The sequence below is a fragment of the Scyliorhinus torazame genome, chromosome 24 (genome assembly GCF_047496885.1).
Source record: "Scyliorhinus torazame isolate Kashiwa2021f chromosome 24, sScyTor2.1, whole genome shotgun sequence".
Classification (NCBI taxonomy): domain Eukaryota; kingdom Metazoa; phylum Chordata; class Chondrichthyes; order Carcharhiniformes; family Scyliorhinidae; genus Scyliorhinus; species Scyliorhinus torazame.
Window position 1 is genome coordinate 51,075,496 of NC_092730.1, and position 14,862 is coordinate 51,090,357.

A 14,862-nucleotide genomic window follows, 5' to 3' on the forward strand; every position below is an offset into this window, starting at 1 on the left:
TATCGAACCTAAGACCCGGCGCTGTGAAGCCATAGTGCTAACCACTATGCTACCGTGCTGCCCCTCAACTATTTATGGGATGTAGGAGCAGACAGAGCTGGGTGTATATGTGGATAGATCATTGAAGGTGGACAGGTGGAGAGAGCAGGTAATAAAGCAGATCTTATTCTGGGCTTATTTACGAATGGAAAAGAGAACAAGAGGAAGGAGGTTATGCTGAATCTGTACAAGGCGCCAGTTAGACATCAGATGGAATATTTTGCACAGCTCTGGGAGCCACAATATTGGAAGGCTGTGGACGTATTGGGCAGCGTGCAGAAGAGGTTTACAGGATTGATTCCATTTAGGAGGCTAGATTGGAGATGTTGGGAACGTTCTCCTTGGAGAGGATAAGGCTGAGAGGAGATATGATGGAGATGTTCAAAATCATGAGGGGGCTAGGCGGAGTAACTAGAGAGAAACTCTTCCCCCGAGAAAAAAGAGCAAGAATGAGAGGGCACAGATTTCCGTTGATTTGCAAAGGAAGCAGCTGTGATGTTTGAAAAAGAAGCACTTTTGCACAACGAGTGTTTCGGGTCTGGAATGCACTGAGGATTGAATCTTCTTGCACCATTCTCTATACCGATATTCCTAATCCTCTGTCTGATAATCGATTTAAATCACGACACCAGTTTTGGGCAGGAGTTTGGCACCATGAAAACATGCAGTTTCAGAAGCTCCAAAACAGACGCCAGCTTCATCTGGGGCACTGCTGGCAGATTTTGTCTTTCCAGAACCGGCCGCCCAGCCGTGAAAACAAGTCCATCAGAAGATCTCATTACACTGTAAGACGGAGGAGCAGAAGTAGGCCATTCGGCCCATCGTGTCTGCTCCACCATTCAAAGAGGTTATGTCTGTTCTGATATAATCCTCAAACCCAGTTTCCCGCCTTATCCCCATAATCCTTGCTTTCCTTTACTGATTAAAAATCTGTCTCAAGGGCAGCACGGTGGTTCAGTAGGTTATACAGCTGCCTCACGGCACCGAAGGCCCATGTTCGATACCGGCTTTGGGTCACTATCTGCGTCGAGATTGCACATTCTCCCTGTGTTTGGGTGCGCTCCAACACCAAAAGATGTGCAGAGTCGGTGGATTGGTTGCAAAATTGCCCCTTAGTTGGAAACAATGTTTGGGTACTCTAAATTTTTAAAAAATCTGTCTGTGGCAGCCTTCAACAAATTAACTGACCCACCCTCTACAGCCCTATTCGGTTCATACAAACATTGCTACAGATGCTCTATACTCCGAGAGAAGAAACTACTCATCATTTCTGGTTGAAATGGGCGGCCACTTCCTCTGAGATTATTCCTTCTGGTCCTAGACTCTCCCACATGGTGAACCAGCTTCTCAGCATTTATCCTGTCAAGCCCCCCGCCCCCGCGCTGGATATACATGGATGTGGGCTAAATGCGGGCAAGTGGGACTAGCTTAGTGATACAAATTGGGCGGCATGGTCAAGCTGGGCCGAAGGGCCTGTTTCCATGCTGAAACATCTATGACTGTAACCATCTTCCTGAGGACATTAGAATTCCCTCCACAGAATTGTATTGAACCGATTGATCCATAATATTTTATTCAAATCTTCATCCAAATCAATCAGATATTGTGGATTCATTCGGGGGTAAACGAAAGACTAAGATGAGGAGAGGAGGGAAAACTGGATTGTCAGCAAAAGTTCCACCGGATTTCTGTATACAAAGGCCGCGGCAGGACTCGAACCTGCAATCGCCTGATATCATTAATAGAATCACCGAAGTCAGACGCCTTATCCATTAGGCCACGCGGCCAACGGCTGTAACATTTGAGCTGATGTTTAGCCCACGTGAAAAAATACTGCGATTATTTGTATTTCATTTCTGTTTTTTGTGATCCGCTGTTTCCCAGATCCCAGAAAATACAAGGGAAAGCTCCAGCTGCCGGACATGGTCATTTTCAAAGTGGAAAAGCCCTTCACTCTGTGAGCTGTGAAGATTCATGGAGGCTCGGGGACTCTCAGGCTGGCCAGGGCTCTTTATCCGACTCCATTCACAGGAAAAGTGACTTCAGTTTCTGCAATAACATCCGCTCTCTCTGAAACCCCCAAACTGAAATTCAGACTCACCGTGAAGGTGAAGACTGCGGACTGCGGTTCCCGCTCCTGCTGTTTAAAACTGATCACTATAACTGTGTACATTGAGCAGAAAGAAATTGTTGTTGTTTGTAAACATTTCTTACTGAACTCACTGTCATTCTGCATTAAGAGGACGACTTTGAATCTCCTGCTATTTGACAAACTTGAGGATGAAGTGAAAAAGCTGCGGCTTTTAGCTGTTGTTTGACTGCTTGTGGGTGAATAGTGGAACACTGTCCATATTGAAATCATATTAAAAATGATCAGAAAGTTACTTATTTCACTCCCCTCCCTAATTGCGCGTAAATTCTGAGTTAGAAACTGTTTTTCTTTCTCGGTTTGAAACTCACGAAGTCGCGCAAAAGTTCACTTCCAAATTACAACTGCGATGGCCGGGAATCGAATCCGGGTCAATTGCTTGGAAGGCAGCTATGCTCACCACTATACCACCATCGCTCACTGGCAAAATCTCAGTCATGTTATTACTTCACATTAGTTTATGAAGTGTTCCTTGAAAAAATCCTGCTCTTCGTAGCTTATTTCCCTCCAATTTAAAATGCTCCTGAATGAATGTATCCGTGTCGCACTGCTCCCGTTCAGCCACCAGATGGCACCAGTCCACCATAAATGTATTTCACCAATTTAATTCTGATGTTCTGTGTGTCGTCACATAGGACACTTACTCTGGCCTGAGACCTTACCTTGTCCTTGTGCCCGGATGCTGCCGCTTTCACCATGTTTAAGTTATCACAGAGCACCTCCAGTGCAAGAGTAGGCTCATCGAGTCGGCTCCGACCCTTGGCCCAATCCCCACTTCACCGGTTGATCACATCAGTGTGTCAGCGTGGCCGGAAGAGAAAATGCTGGAAAATCTCAGTAGGTCCGGCAGCATCTGTAGGGAGAGGAAAGACCTAACGTTTCGAGTCTAATGACCCTTTGTCAAAGCCGAGTCATTGGACTCGAAACGTTAGCTCTTTTCTCTCCCTACAGATGCTGCTCGACTTGCTGAGATTTTCCAGCATTTTCTCTTTCGTTTCAGATTCCAGCATCCGCAGGAATTTGCTGTTACCCATGTTTTTCCCAGTGTGGCCGAGTGTTCAGGTCGCAGACTTTTCTGAAGGCGTGGGTTCGAATCCCACTCCTGACATTGACTTTTCCTCCGCGACGTTCCATCCAAACCCGCGGGATCTCTCACCTGGAAACACAAGGGGAGCAGATACAGAGAAACGGCGACCACCTGCAAGTTCCACTCCGAGACACACACCATCCTGGGAAATATATCACCCTTTCTGTGGCTGGCTCACAATCCCGGAACTCCCTCCCTAACAGCACCATGTGTACATACACCACATGGACCTGCAGCGGTTCAAGAATCACGTCACCGCCAAATTCTCAAGTGAAATTAATTTTGGACAATAATTGTTGACGGATTCAGCGACACCCACGTCCCGTCAAATAACTTTTAAAATATTTTGGAAACCGAGTCCCCTGAACCCAGCTCAGAAAGTTCACTAATCACAAAGCAAATTACTTCAAATGTTGATCATCATAAATAATAAACACAGGAAATGCTGGAAATGCTCAGAATTAAACATCATCTGTGGGGAGAAAACTAGAAGCAGCGTTTCAGCTCTGTGATTGGATCATTTCCTTCTCTCTCAATCTGAAATCCTGGACTCAGCTGATAAACAGCAAGATGCCAATCACCAGTCATCAGTATCAGAAACAATGAACCTTTAGGATAGCGAGGCCGAGCGGTCTGAGGAGATGGGTTTAGGTTTCAGTCTCTTCGAGGATGCGGGTGGAAATCCAACCGCTGCCAACATTTGTAGGAAAAGCGGCTAAGGTGGGAAATGGAAATAAAAGTGAACGATGTTGCAAAACTCTTGCTCTTATCCCAAAAGATCTTTCCGTTACTGCCAGTGTTGTGTCCTGTGTAAGTCGAGCTGAACTGATTTGGTGCCGCTTGTTCTCACCTTGGAGCCCGTCAGTCTCCGTATTCCAGGGACCATTTATGACATCTTCAAAAACACCCTCCCCTGCTCTCCCCATTCACCAGACTGAAGGGACAATCCCCTCCGCGACCGCTGCTCCACCGCCAATATCCTTCTCTTTCTATCTGCACCTTTCTTTGCAAGTGCAGGAGATGCAACTCCTGACTTTTTACCTCCTCCCTCCTCATTATCCAAGTGCCCAAAACACTCCTTCCAAGTGAACCAGTGAGACACAGTTTAAGCTCCTGTATTTGCTGCCACAATTTGGTCTCATCTACTTCAACAGGCCAAATAACAGTCTGTGTGACCGCTTTGAGAAATCTCTGTCAATCCACAATCCTGACTTCGAGCTTCCTGCCACTTGTCATTTCAATTCTCCACCTCTCCCACTCTGACCTTTCTGTCGTTGGTCATCCGTGTTCCAATTGAGATTAACGGAAATTCGAGTAAAACCACCTCAACATTTAAGTAGCCACCCACAGAACTCCGTCCTCAACATCGAGCTCAGTAATTTTAGATGATACAATCTCTCTCCATTTTGTTTGGTGTGTTTCTTGCCCGTCCGTTTGTTTGTCTTTTGCTTCTAATTGCATTCATTCATTTTGCACTTGGACGGCGGAGAGACAGCTGGAGATTTTTCTTGAATGAATTGTAGAGCTCAAGGCTCAGACAGCTGAAGACACGGCCGCCATTGATGGAACAATGAAAAGTGCAAATGACAAGAGGACAAGGAAAGAGAAAGGTCTGGGAATGGAACCGGAACTCCAGTGAGAAATCTCCCCCTGAACCGCTAATGTTCACACGGCCGCTCATTCCACGTGTCCAGTCGGAAACCTGTCTGAAGGACCATGCAGTCTGACAGAGCGCCTGTGATAATCCTCCACTGTCTGATCTAAAGCTGCAACATGAGCTGTTCATTCCAGCTGTGATAAACTTGTTAGTGTGAGCATTCAGTGTCGATTCACATCATCCTTGTTTGGAGCTGCCTGTGAGGAACAAACTGCCCGCTGATATATCTGCACGGTTTGCCATCTGTCTGAGGAGGGAACAGACTGACTCTGGTCAGCAGCTTTCAAAGATTTTATTTTTGTCCAGAATGGGTTTTCTTCTGTGACGTTGCTCAGATGGGAAAGGGGAGAGTGACTGGAGTCACATTTCAGAAGGAATCTCGGGACGGTAGTTTCACTTAATAAATGTTACTGATTTATTCAAACCGAAAATCCAGATCTGGTGGGACTCGAACCCACAACCTTTGAATGTCTCATCACGACAGCGACTAGAAGTCCAGCGCGCTATCCGTTGCGCCACAGAGCCACATCTGCAGCGCTTTCCCATCCCCATATGAGGATTTCTGTAGTTGTCCAACAGGCAGTTCAAAAGTTCAGTAATTCGCACAGTGACGACATCTCAAAACTACTTCATTGCCTGGGAATGTTTTGGGCCGCACTGTGGCTGTGAAAAGCGCTACAGAAATTCAAGTAGAACTCCGGAAGGACACAGCCAGGTTGGTGCAATGGGAGGACCTGTAGCAGACAAGGAATGAAGTGATTTATTTTTGGAGGAAGAACAGAAGTAGACAATATAAAATAAAGTGTCTATTTACAAAAAAGAGTGCAGGTTCAGCGGGAAATCGATGGACATGTGTACAAATCATTGAAGGTGACAGGGCAGGCTGTAAGAGTCGTTTATAAATCAAACAGTGTCATGACTTTATTAATAGCGGCACAGAGTACAAGATGACAGATGGGTCATCTCTCCCTCTTCAGCTCCTGACTGCAGAGGCTTTTCTTGTGAAACCGTTTATTGGAAAACCTCTTTACCTGGAGGGAGGCGGGAGTTTGAAACTCGCTGCCAGAAAGGCTGGTGGAGCAGAGACCCTCATAATATCTAAGAAGTGTTTAGATGGGCACTTGCGATCCCAGGGTCCACGAGGCTATGTGCCAAGTGCTGGTAAATGGGATGAGAATGGTTCCGTGGTTGTTTTTGACCGGCACAGATGCGATTGGCTGAAGGGCCATTTCTCTGCTGTCTGATTCGAAGATTTTATGAATGAAATGCAACATGAGTTTGCAGCTGTCTCTGTTTATATCCTGTTGTATTCACAGGAACAAACAAACTGGGCTGGCCGTTGAACACCTCGAGACTGTTCTGCCCTACATTTAGATTGAGTAAGGGCTCCGTGTATTTTAACTCCAGCTCCCTGACAGGATTTCAGAAACCCTCCACAAGCGGCAGTCTTATTGAACAATACAGGTCCCAGAGATGGATAATCAGCGATAATCACAGCCAGAGAGACCTGTAATAACCCTCAGAGCTGGAAAGACAACTCATTGTCCTTTGGCCCAACAGCAAAATACTGCGGATGCTGCAAACCCGAGACAAAAACAGAAAATGCTGCAAATATTCAGCTGATCCGGCGGCTTCTGTGGAGAGTGGAACAGGTCGTTCCAATGAAAGGTCAGGATCTGAAATGGTAACTATTTCTCTTGTCAGAGATACCACGGATCCGTAAAATATTTCAAGAATTTCGTTTTGTTCAGCTAAACATCCTCACACTCTGTAGCTTAGATCAATCCCAGCAGAGTGTCACTGCGTTTGACCTGATCTGTGTGATTGAACACTTCCTCCATAGAGTCACAGAGTCATAGATGTTTACAGCATGGAAACAGGCTCTCCGGCGCAGCTTGTCCATGTTGCCCAGTTTCTATCACCAAGTTAGTCCCACTTGCCCACATTTGATCTATATCCCTCTATATCCACCCTGCCCAGGTAAATATCTCACTGTGTTTTAAAGGAAAACATTGTACCGACTCTACACAGCCTCTGGCAGCCCATTTCGGATGCTCACCACCCTCCGCGTGAAAGCAAATCCTCTCTGGTCTCTTTGGCATCTCTCCCCTCTCACCTTAAACCTATGCCTTTTAGGCTCCTCTACCTTTGGGTAAATATGTTGACTATCTGCCTGATCTATGCTCCTCATTGTTTTATAGACCTCTATCAGTTCACCTCGAAGTCTCCGACGCACCAGCGAAAAAAGTCCAAACCTGTCCAGTCTCTCCTTATAACCCAGAGGACCAAGTTCTGGTAGCATCCTCGTAAATCTCTTCGGCACTCTTTCTAGTTTACCAATATACTTTCCATAAGAGGGTGACTAGAACTGAACATAGTATTTCATGTGTGCTCTTCCCAATGTCTTGTGCAACTTCAATAAGACGTCCCGACTCCTGGATTCAATATCCTGACCAATAAAAGCGAGCATGCTGAATGGCTTCTTCACCACCCTGTCCACCTGCGACTCTACCTACAAGGAGCTCCGAACTTGTACCCCTAGATCTCTTTGTCTGTAATTCTCCCCAAGAACATAACAGCGCAAAATCAGTCTTTGTTCCAGAATTGCAGCTTTAAATTGTCCTTCACTTTCCACTGGATAATTTACAGAAATTTTAACAGAAGGACTGAATGCAGTCCAATGGTTAAAACTTTCGACTAGAAATCAGCTGGATATTTCCCTTTGACCTCAGCCCTGCTCCCAGAGAATCTGTTCAGTATTTAAAATAATGTCTTCTTTTGAATCATTTATTTCCACCGAATGTTGACGGTGAAATTCCTCACACTTCTCTCCATTGTTATCTACTCTGCAGATATTGACTACACCGTCTAATGGAGACACGCTCACAGGGCTGTGAGAGAGGCTTTCTTTCAAGTTTTAGGCCTCTTTCGGTGATTAAACAATAACCGGATATCTGCAGAGGAACTCGGTATACCAAACCTCTCTTCCCAGGATGAACTTAATCAGTGGACAAAATGTTAGTTGAATACAGAATAAAAGGTTTGAGGATTTGGGGTGAGATTCCTGGAGGTTTGGGAAGAGAGCGATGTTGTGGAGCATTGTGATAATAGCAGGATACGAGTTTGGGATATTATCCAGTCTGTGTGGGGGGCGGGGGGAAGGAAATTGTCTTGCCTGACCACCCAAGCTGAATGTTGGGGTTTAGGAGGTGATCAGATTCCGTGCGGAGGGTGAAATCCTTTCACTGAATTTCACGTTTACAGCTCAGGTCCTCGAGGGATCGCTCCTATATTCCCAGGAGGCAGTGGTCTCATTCTTAAAGCAAAAAACTTCAATCCAGGACCGGTTTGCCAATAAGAACAAGCTGGAGGATTGGGATGTTAGAACCTGTTCAGCACTGATTCACTTTATTCATTGTTGTGTCCTGGAATAAACAAGCGGATTGTAGCTGCCCATTAAAAACACAAATAGAATTCGGACGTTTCTGGCCAGTAACTTCACAATGTCCACTATTACATCACTCAGCATCCTCAGCTGCATCACATCTGGTCCACATGACATGTGATCATTACCTACAGCCAGTCTTTCTCTTACCTCTACTTTAACAAAAGTTTTATACAAAACAAAACATTTACGAATGGTCGATGAGGAACGTGAGCACTTTTATTGAAGGGAGTTTAAAGAAACCTTTGTGATAAAGAAGTGTGATAAGGGAAATTAAAGTTACAATAAGTGGAATGAAGGCGCGGGTTGTTCATGGACTGACTGCAGAATTTGATGATTATTTATTCAATACAGATTTCAGGCCAATTGTATTTGATGTCATTAAGGAGATTAACATTGAAGGAAGCATGTCATTGTCTATAATGTGTCATTACCTCCTTTGGTCAAAATTGCTCTGATAGATGGGATTCAAAGAATTGGAGTCATATGGCATTTGTGTGGATTGTTAGATCCTAGCCAGGGTTCAAACAAACCCTTTGGAAAACCGCCAAGACCGAGGTGATTGTGCAGTGGAGATTGACTGGAGTGGTATTAGTGGTGAAGAGTGTGCTTCCGGAAGATGTATTTCCAATATTGCAAACCGGGCTGCAGATTCACGACCTTCTTACCAACTTCTCATCGATGAAAAGGATGCACTGGTGAAAATCTTCCATGAATCCTTAAATTCAGGAAAATCGCAGCGTGTTTACTTCAGACAGGCATCATAATGAGCGCAGGCTGGTAGTGCCGGAGAGCCTGTTCCTGTGCTGTACTGTTCTTTATTGAAAACTGCCAACATAACACCCTTATTCGAAAAGGGAGGGAGACAGAAACAGATAACTAAATGCTAGTTAGCATAATATCTGTCATGTGGAACCTGTTAGAGTCCATTCTAAAGGATATAATAGCAGAACATTTAGCAATATATAACATAATGAAACCGATTCAGCATGGCTTCAAGAAGGGCACATCATGCATGACAATCTGTTCGAATTATTTGAAGTGGTAATCTTCAGGATAAATAAAGGGGAATCCTGCCTCCAGCTGCCTCCCTGCCTCCAGCTCCCTCCATCTGTCCCTCTCACAATATCACCCATTGTGTCACTCACCTCCTTTCCCCCCTCTCACTACTCCTCGCTTTTCCGATCCGCCCTCTATCTCTAATCCATTTCCCTTTCTCTGGGATCTGCCTTGTCTCCAGGCCCCCACTGACCCCGGGCTCGGGGACTCTCAGGCCGGCCAGTGCTCTTTAACCGGCTCCATTCACAGGAGAAGTGACTTCAGTTTGCACAATATCATCCGCTTTCTCTGAAACCCCCAAACTGAAATTCAGTCTCACCGTGAAGGTGAAGACTGCGAGGGCGGCATGGCGGCACAGTGGTTAGCACTGCTGCCTCACTGCGCCGAGGTGCCAGGTTCGATCCCGGCAATGGGTTACTCTCCGTGTGGAATTTGCACATTCTCCCGTGTTTGGGTGAGTTTCGTCCCCTGAATCCTAAGAGGTGCAAGCTCGGTGGATTGGCCAGGCTAAATTGCCCCTTAATTGGGAAAAATGAATTGGGTACTCTAAATTATTTTAAAACAAGGTGAAGACTGCAGGTCCCGCTCCTGCTATTTAATACAGATCATTATAACTGGGCACAGTGAGCAGAAAGAAATTCGTGTTGTTTGTGTAAATTTCACTCCAATTTGAAACGCCCCTGAATGAAAGTGTCTGTGTCACACGGCTCCCGTTCAGCCAGGAGATTGCACCAGTCCACAATAAATGTAGTTATGCAAATTATTTCTTATGTTCTGTGTGTAATTACATAGGATTCTTACTCTGATCTGAGACCTTACCTTGTCCTTGTGTTCTGATGCTGCCTTTCCAATCCTGTTTCAGTAATAACGTTTTACTGGTAATAATTATGTAACTTACTTAGTGATTAATTTAATCAGCCACTAGGAGTTTTTAAGCTCATTTTGTCGACGGAACTTTGCGTGGTTCGTATTTCTGGCCCGTGTAACCCACCTATTTACTGTTGCTTCAGACTGAGAACTTAGTTATTAATGTTGAAGATTGTCGTTAATTTAAACTATGTTTCCACTCAAAACAAATTGATGCTGGTTGTTAGATATGAAACACATGGGTGATGAGAACAATTGGTGAATTTTATTTGAGGAGTGTCCACTCCTTTTCTGTCCTGACCTGCGATATCTAATTAAATAATTCACCACTGTGATGGCCAGGAACTGAACCTGGGACATGCTGGGACAGTCACCACTATACCACCACCTGTCCCCGGGCTATGCCACCCGCTGTGTATTTATAGAACGAATACACAAACAATGAAGCGGGGGAATGTATTAAATCAGAGATTGGATATTCTTGTAACCAATATGGCTGTAATGGGAATCTTTTATTTTCCGATAGATCGGGATGAGCTGGGTCGCTCAGTCAGAAATCAGATATCTGGGGATTTAAATGCGATTACTACAATGATAATATTTAACCATGTTAATGTTATTTTGCTCCAACTGAAGCGTGTCACGAATACAACGTTACCTTGTTGCACAACTTGCTTTCAGCCAGGAGATGGCAGCAGTGCGCAATAGTTTCGGTCTCCTGATTGTGTCCACAGATCTCGATAGGAATGGAGCTGCTGCTTCCCGGGGAGCTGCCAAGCAAGAGGCACAGATATTGACCAACTGCACCCGCTCCAAATAGATTTCCCAAATTACTGAACAAAACAAAAACAAGCAGAAATCATATTTAAAGAAACTATGACAGTGACTCTGAAAACAATACACCAACACCTCTGAAAGAATCGATTTGCTGTAACTAATTCAAGATGAACCGTTTCAATATCGGCCGTAATTCCTTAGCAGTTCTCAGACAGGCGCTGAATGGTTAGAAGTTTGCTTCACTTTTCAAGGTCCGGTTCAATAAAATCAATCACAGGCCCATGATATGCTTTCCTCCTGTTCTCAGACACATCCACTTTGTACAAGGGCGCACTAACTGGTTTTCAGAGTAAGAGTCAGATTGCAGTCACCTCGTTCTCTCTCGATCCCTTTATCCCAGAGCCACCTCACAACCAGGAATGGAACTTCTCACAGAGCCAAGAATGGAATAGTTTGTCGATTCTTCCACTGATTCAGGACCGTCCATCACCAGGATGTATTCGTCCAAAAGAGTTTGGATGAGATGGGGCTGAGTTTCATTGTGTATCCAATCAGTCCCCGGAGAAGCACAAAAACAGTGAGTGAGGGAGAGGGAAGGAAATAAAGAAACAGATAGAGAGACAAAATATGTTCCATTTCTACCACGATCTTTTTACACAGTAATACATTCAGCTGAATGAAACCGAACCACGTTTCCATTCGCTGCCGTTGCTGCTTCTCCTTCCAAACGTTGCAGGAAACGTTATTATTTATTGATTGTTGTTTTGAGTGCGAGCTTCTTTGCGCACTGATTCACAGTATAAAAGTGATCCCCTACAGTGCAGACTTTGTTTGCACTGAGTGCTGAATTTGGTGCTTTTTGAGTGCGATAGTGAGAGTTTGGTGACCGAGGGAGTATAAGGCTTCATTTTTATCGAAAGTTTAGTCTTTCTTTTATTTAGTTAATTAACTTAAAAGTTGCTGTCTGATTTAGAAGAAGGTGAATTTTCAATCAGCTTTAAACAGGCTTCTACTTCTAGGCACTTGCAGCTGGAGCTTGTTCATTAGTTAATTGGATTAGGCCAGTTTTTCAGAGGCTAGATTGACAGTATAAAAGTGATCCCCGACAGTGCAGACTTTGTTTGCACTGAGTGCTGAATTTGGTGCTTTTTGAGTGCGATAGTGAGAGTTTGGTGACCGAGGGAGTTAGGTGAGGAGGGAGTAAGGTGCTCCTTTCATTTTGTTTCCGACATTTCCGCAAAGAGTGCGAAGAGAGCCAGGAGTTTACAGGAAGTGTAGCTGACTGGGAGCAGAGTCGGAGGGCGGAGATCTAGTTAGTCCACACAGCAGCTATATTCTGTCAGGTAAGAGGGGATGGAGGCTAGGCCAGTTACATGCTCCTCCTGTAGGATGTGGGTGGTGAGGGATACCACCGGTGTCCCCACTGACTATACCTGCAGGAAGTGCACCCAACTTCAGCTCCTCAAAGACCGTGTGAGGGAACTGGAGCTGAAGCTGGATGAACTTCGGATCATCCGGGAGGCAGAGGGGGTGATTGAGAAGAGTTACAGGGAGGTAACCACACCCAAGGTACAGGACAAGAATAGCTGGGTTACAGTCAGGGGGAAAAAAACAAACAGGCAGACAGTGCAGGGATCCCTCGTGGCCGTTCCCCTTCAAAACAAGTATACCGTTTTGGATGCTGTTGGGGGGGGGATGACCTACCGGGGGAAGGCCCTCGCGGCCAGGTCTCTGGCACTGAGTCTGGCTCTGGGGCTCAGAAGGGAAGTGGGGAGAATAGAAAAGCAATAGTTGTAGGAGATTCAATGGTTAGGGGAATAGATAGGAGATTCTGTGGTCGCGAGCGAGACTCCCGGAAAATATGTTGCCTCCCGGGTGCCAGGGTCAGGGATGTCTCGGATCGTGTCTTCAGGATCCTTAAGGGGGAGGGGGAGCAGCCAGAAGTCGTGGTGCACATTGGTACCAACGACATAGGTAGGAAAAGGGGTGTGGAGGTAATAAACAAGTTTAGGGAGTTAGGCTGGAAGTTGAAAGCCAGGACAGACAGAGTTGTCATCTCTGGTTTGTTGCCGGTGCCACGTGATAGCGAGGCTAGGAATAGGGAGAGACGCAGTTGAACACGTGGCTGCAGGAATGGTGTAGGAGGGAGGGCTTCAGGTATTTGGATAATTGGAGCGCATTCTGGGGAAGCTGGGACCTGTACAAGCAGGACGGGTTGCATCTGAACCAGAGGGGCACCAATATCCTGGGAGGGAGGTTTGCTAGTACTCTTCGGGAGGGTTTAAACTAATTTGGCAGGGGAATGGGAACCGGATTTGTAGTCCAGCAACTAAGGTAGCCGATATTCAGGACGCCAAAGCTTGTAATGAGGCAGTGGGGAAGGGAACACTGACAAAGGAGAGTATTTGCAGGCACGGAGATGGGTTGAAGTGTGTATACTTCAACGCAAGCAGCATCAGGAATAAGGTGGGTGAACTTAAGGCATGGATCGGTACTTGGGACTACGATGTGGTGGCCATCACGGAAACTTGGATAGAAGAGGGGCAGAAATGGTTGTTGGAGGTCCCTGGTTATAGATGTTTCAATAAGATTAGGGAGGGTGGTAAAAGAGGTGGGGGGGGGGTGGCATTATTAATTAGAGATAGTATAACAGCTGCAGAAAGGCAGTTTGAGGAGTATCACCCTATTGAGGTCGTATGGGTTGAAGTCAGAAATAGGAAAGGAGCAGTCACCTTGTTCGGAGTTTTCTATAGGCCCCCCAATATTAGCAGAGATGTGGAGGAACAGATTGGGAAACAGATTTTGGAAAGGTGCAGAAGTCATAGGGTAGTAGTCATGGGCGACTTTAACTTCCCAAATATTGAGTGGAAATTCTTTAGATCAAATAGTTTGGATGGGGTGGTGTTTGTGCAGTGTGTCCAGGAAGCTTTTCTAACATAGTATGTAGATTGTCCAACCAGAGGAGGGGCAATATTGGATTTAGTACTGGGTAATGAACCAGGGCAAGTGATAGATTTGTTAGTGGGGGAGCATTTTGGAGATAGTGACCACAATTCTGTGACTTTCACTTTAGTAATGGAGAGGGATAGGTACGTGCAACAGGGCAAGGTTTACAATTGGGGGCAGGGTAAATACGATGTTGTCAGACAAGAATTGAAGTGCATAAGTTGGGAACATAGGCTGGCAGGGAAGGACACAAGTGAAATGTGGAACTTGTTCAAGGAACAGGTGCTACGTGTCCTTGATATGTATGTCCCTGTCAGGCAGGGAAGAGATGGTCGAGTGAGGGAACCATGGTTGACAAGAGAGGTTGAATGTCTTGTTAAGAGGAAAAAGGTGACTTATGTAAGGCTGAGGAAACAAGGTTCAGACAGGGCATTGGAGGGATACAAGATAGCCAGGAGGGAACTGAAGAAAGGGATTAGGAGAGCTAAGAGAGGGCATGAACAATATTTGGCGGGTAGGATCAAGGAAAACCCCAAGGCCTTTTACACATATGTGAGAAATATGAGAATGACTAGAGCGAGGGTAGGTCCGATCAAGGACAGTAGCGGGAGATTGTGTATTGAGTCTGAAGAGATAGGAGAGGTCTTGAATGAGTACTTTTCTTCTGTATTTACAAATGAGAGTGGCGATATTGTTGGAGAGGACAGTGTGAAACAGATTGGTAAGCTCGAGGAAATACTTGTTAGGAAGGAAGATGTGTTGGGCATTTTGAAAAACTTGAGGATAGACAAGTCCCCCGGGCCTGACGGGATATATCCAAGGATTCTATGGGAAGC

The 14,862-nt window shown here is 45.5% G+C and overlaps 2 non-coding genes across 2 annotated transcripts; both read right to left on the reverse strand.

Moving 5' to 3' along the window:
* Positions 1-1,737: 1,737 nt before the first annotated feature.
* trnar-ucg (transfer RNA arginine (anticodon UCG)) lies at positions 1,738-1,826 on the reverse strand. The gene is given in 2 exon segments: positions 1,738-1,773; positions 1,790-1,826. It is a non-coding gene; the product is annotated as a tRNA-Arg (tRNA).
* Positions 1,827-2,533: 707 nt separating this feature from the next.
* On the reverse strand, positions 2,534-2,605 carry trnag-ucc (transfer RNA glycine (anticodon UCC)). The gene has a single exon. It is a non-coding gene; the product is annotated as a tRNA-Gly (tRNA).
* Positions 2,606-14,862: the final 12,257 nt, after the last annotated feature.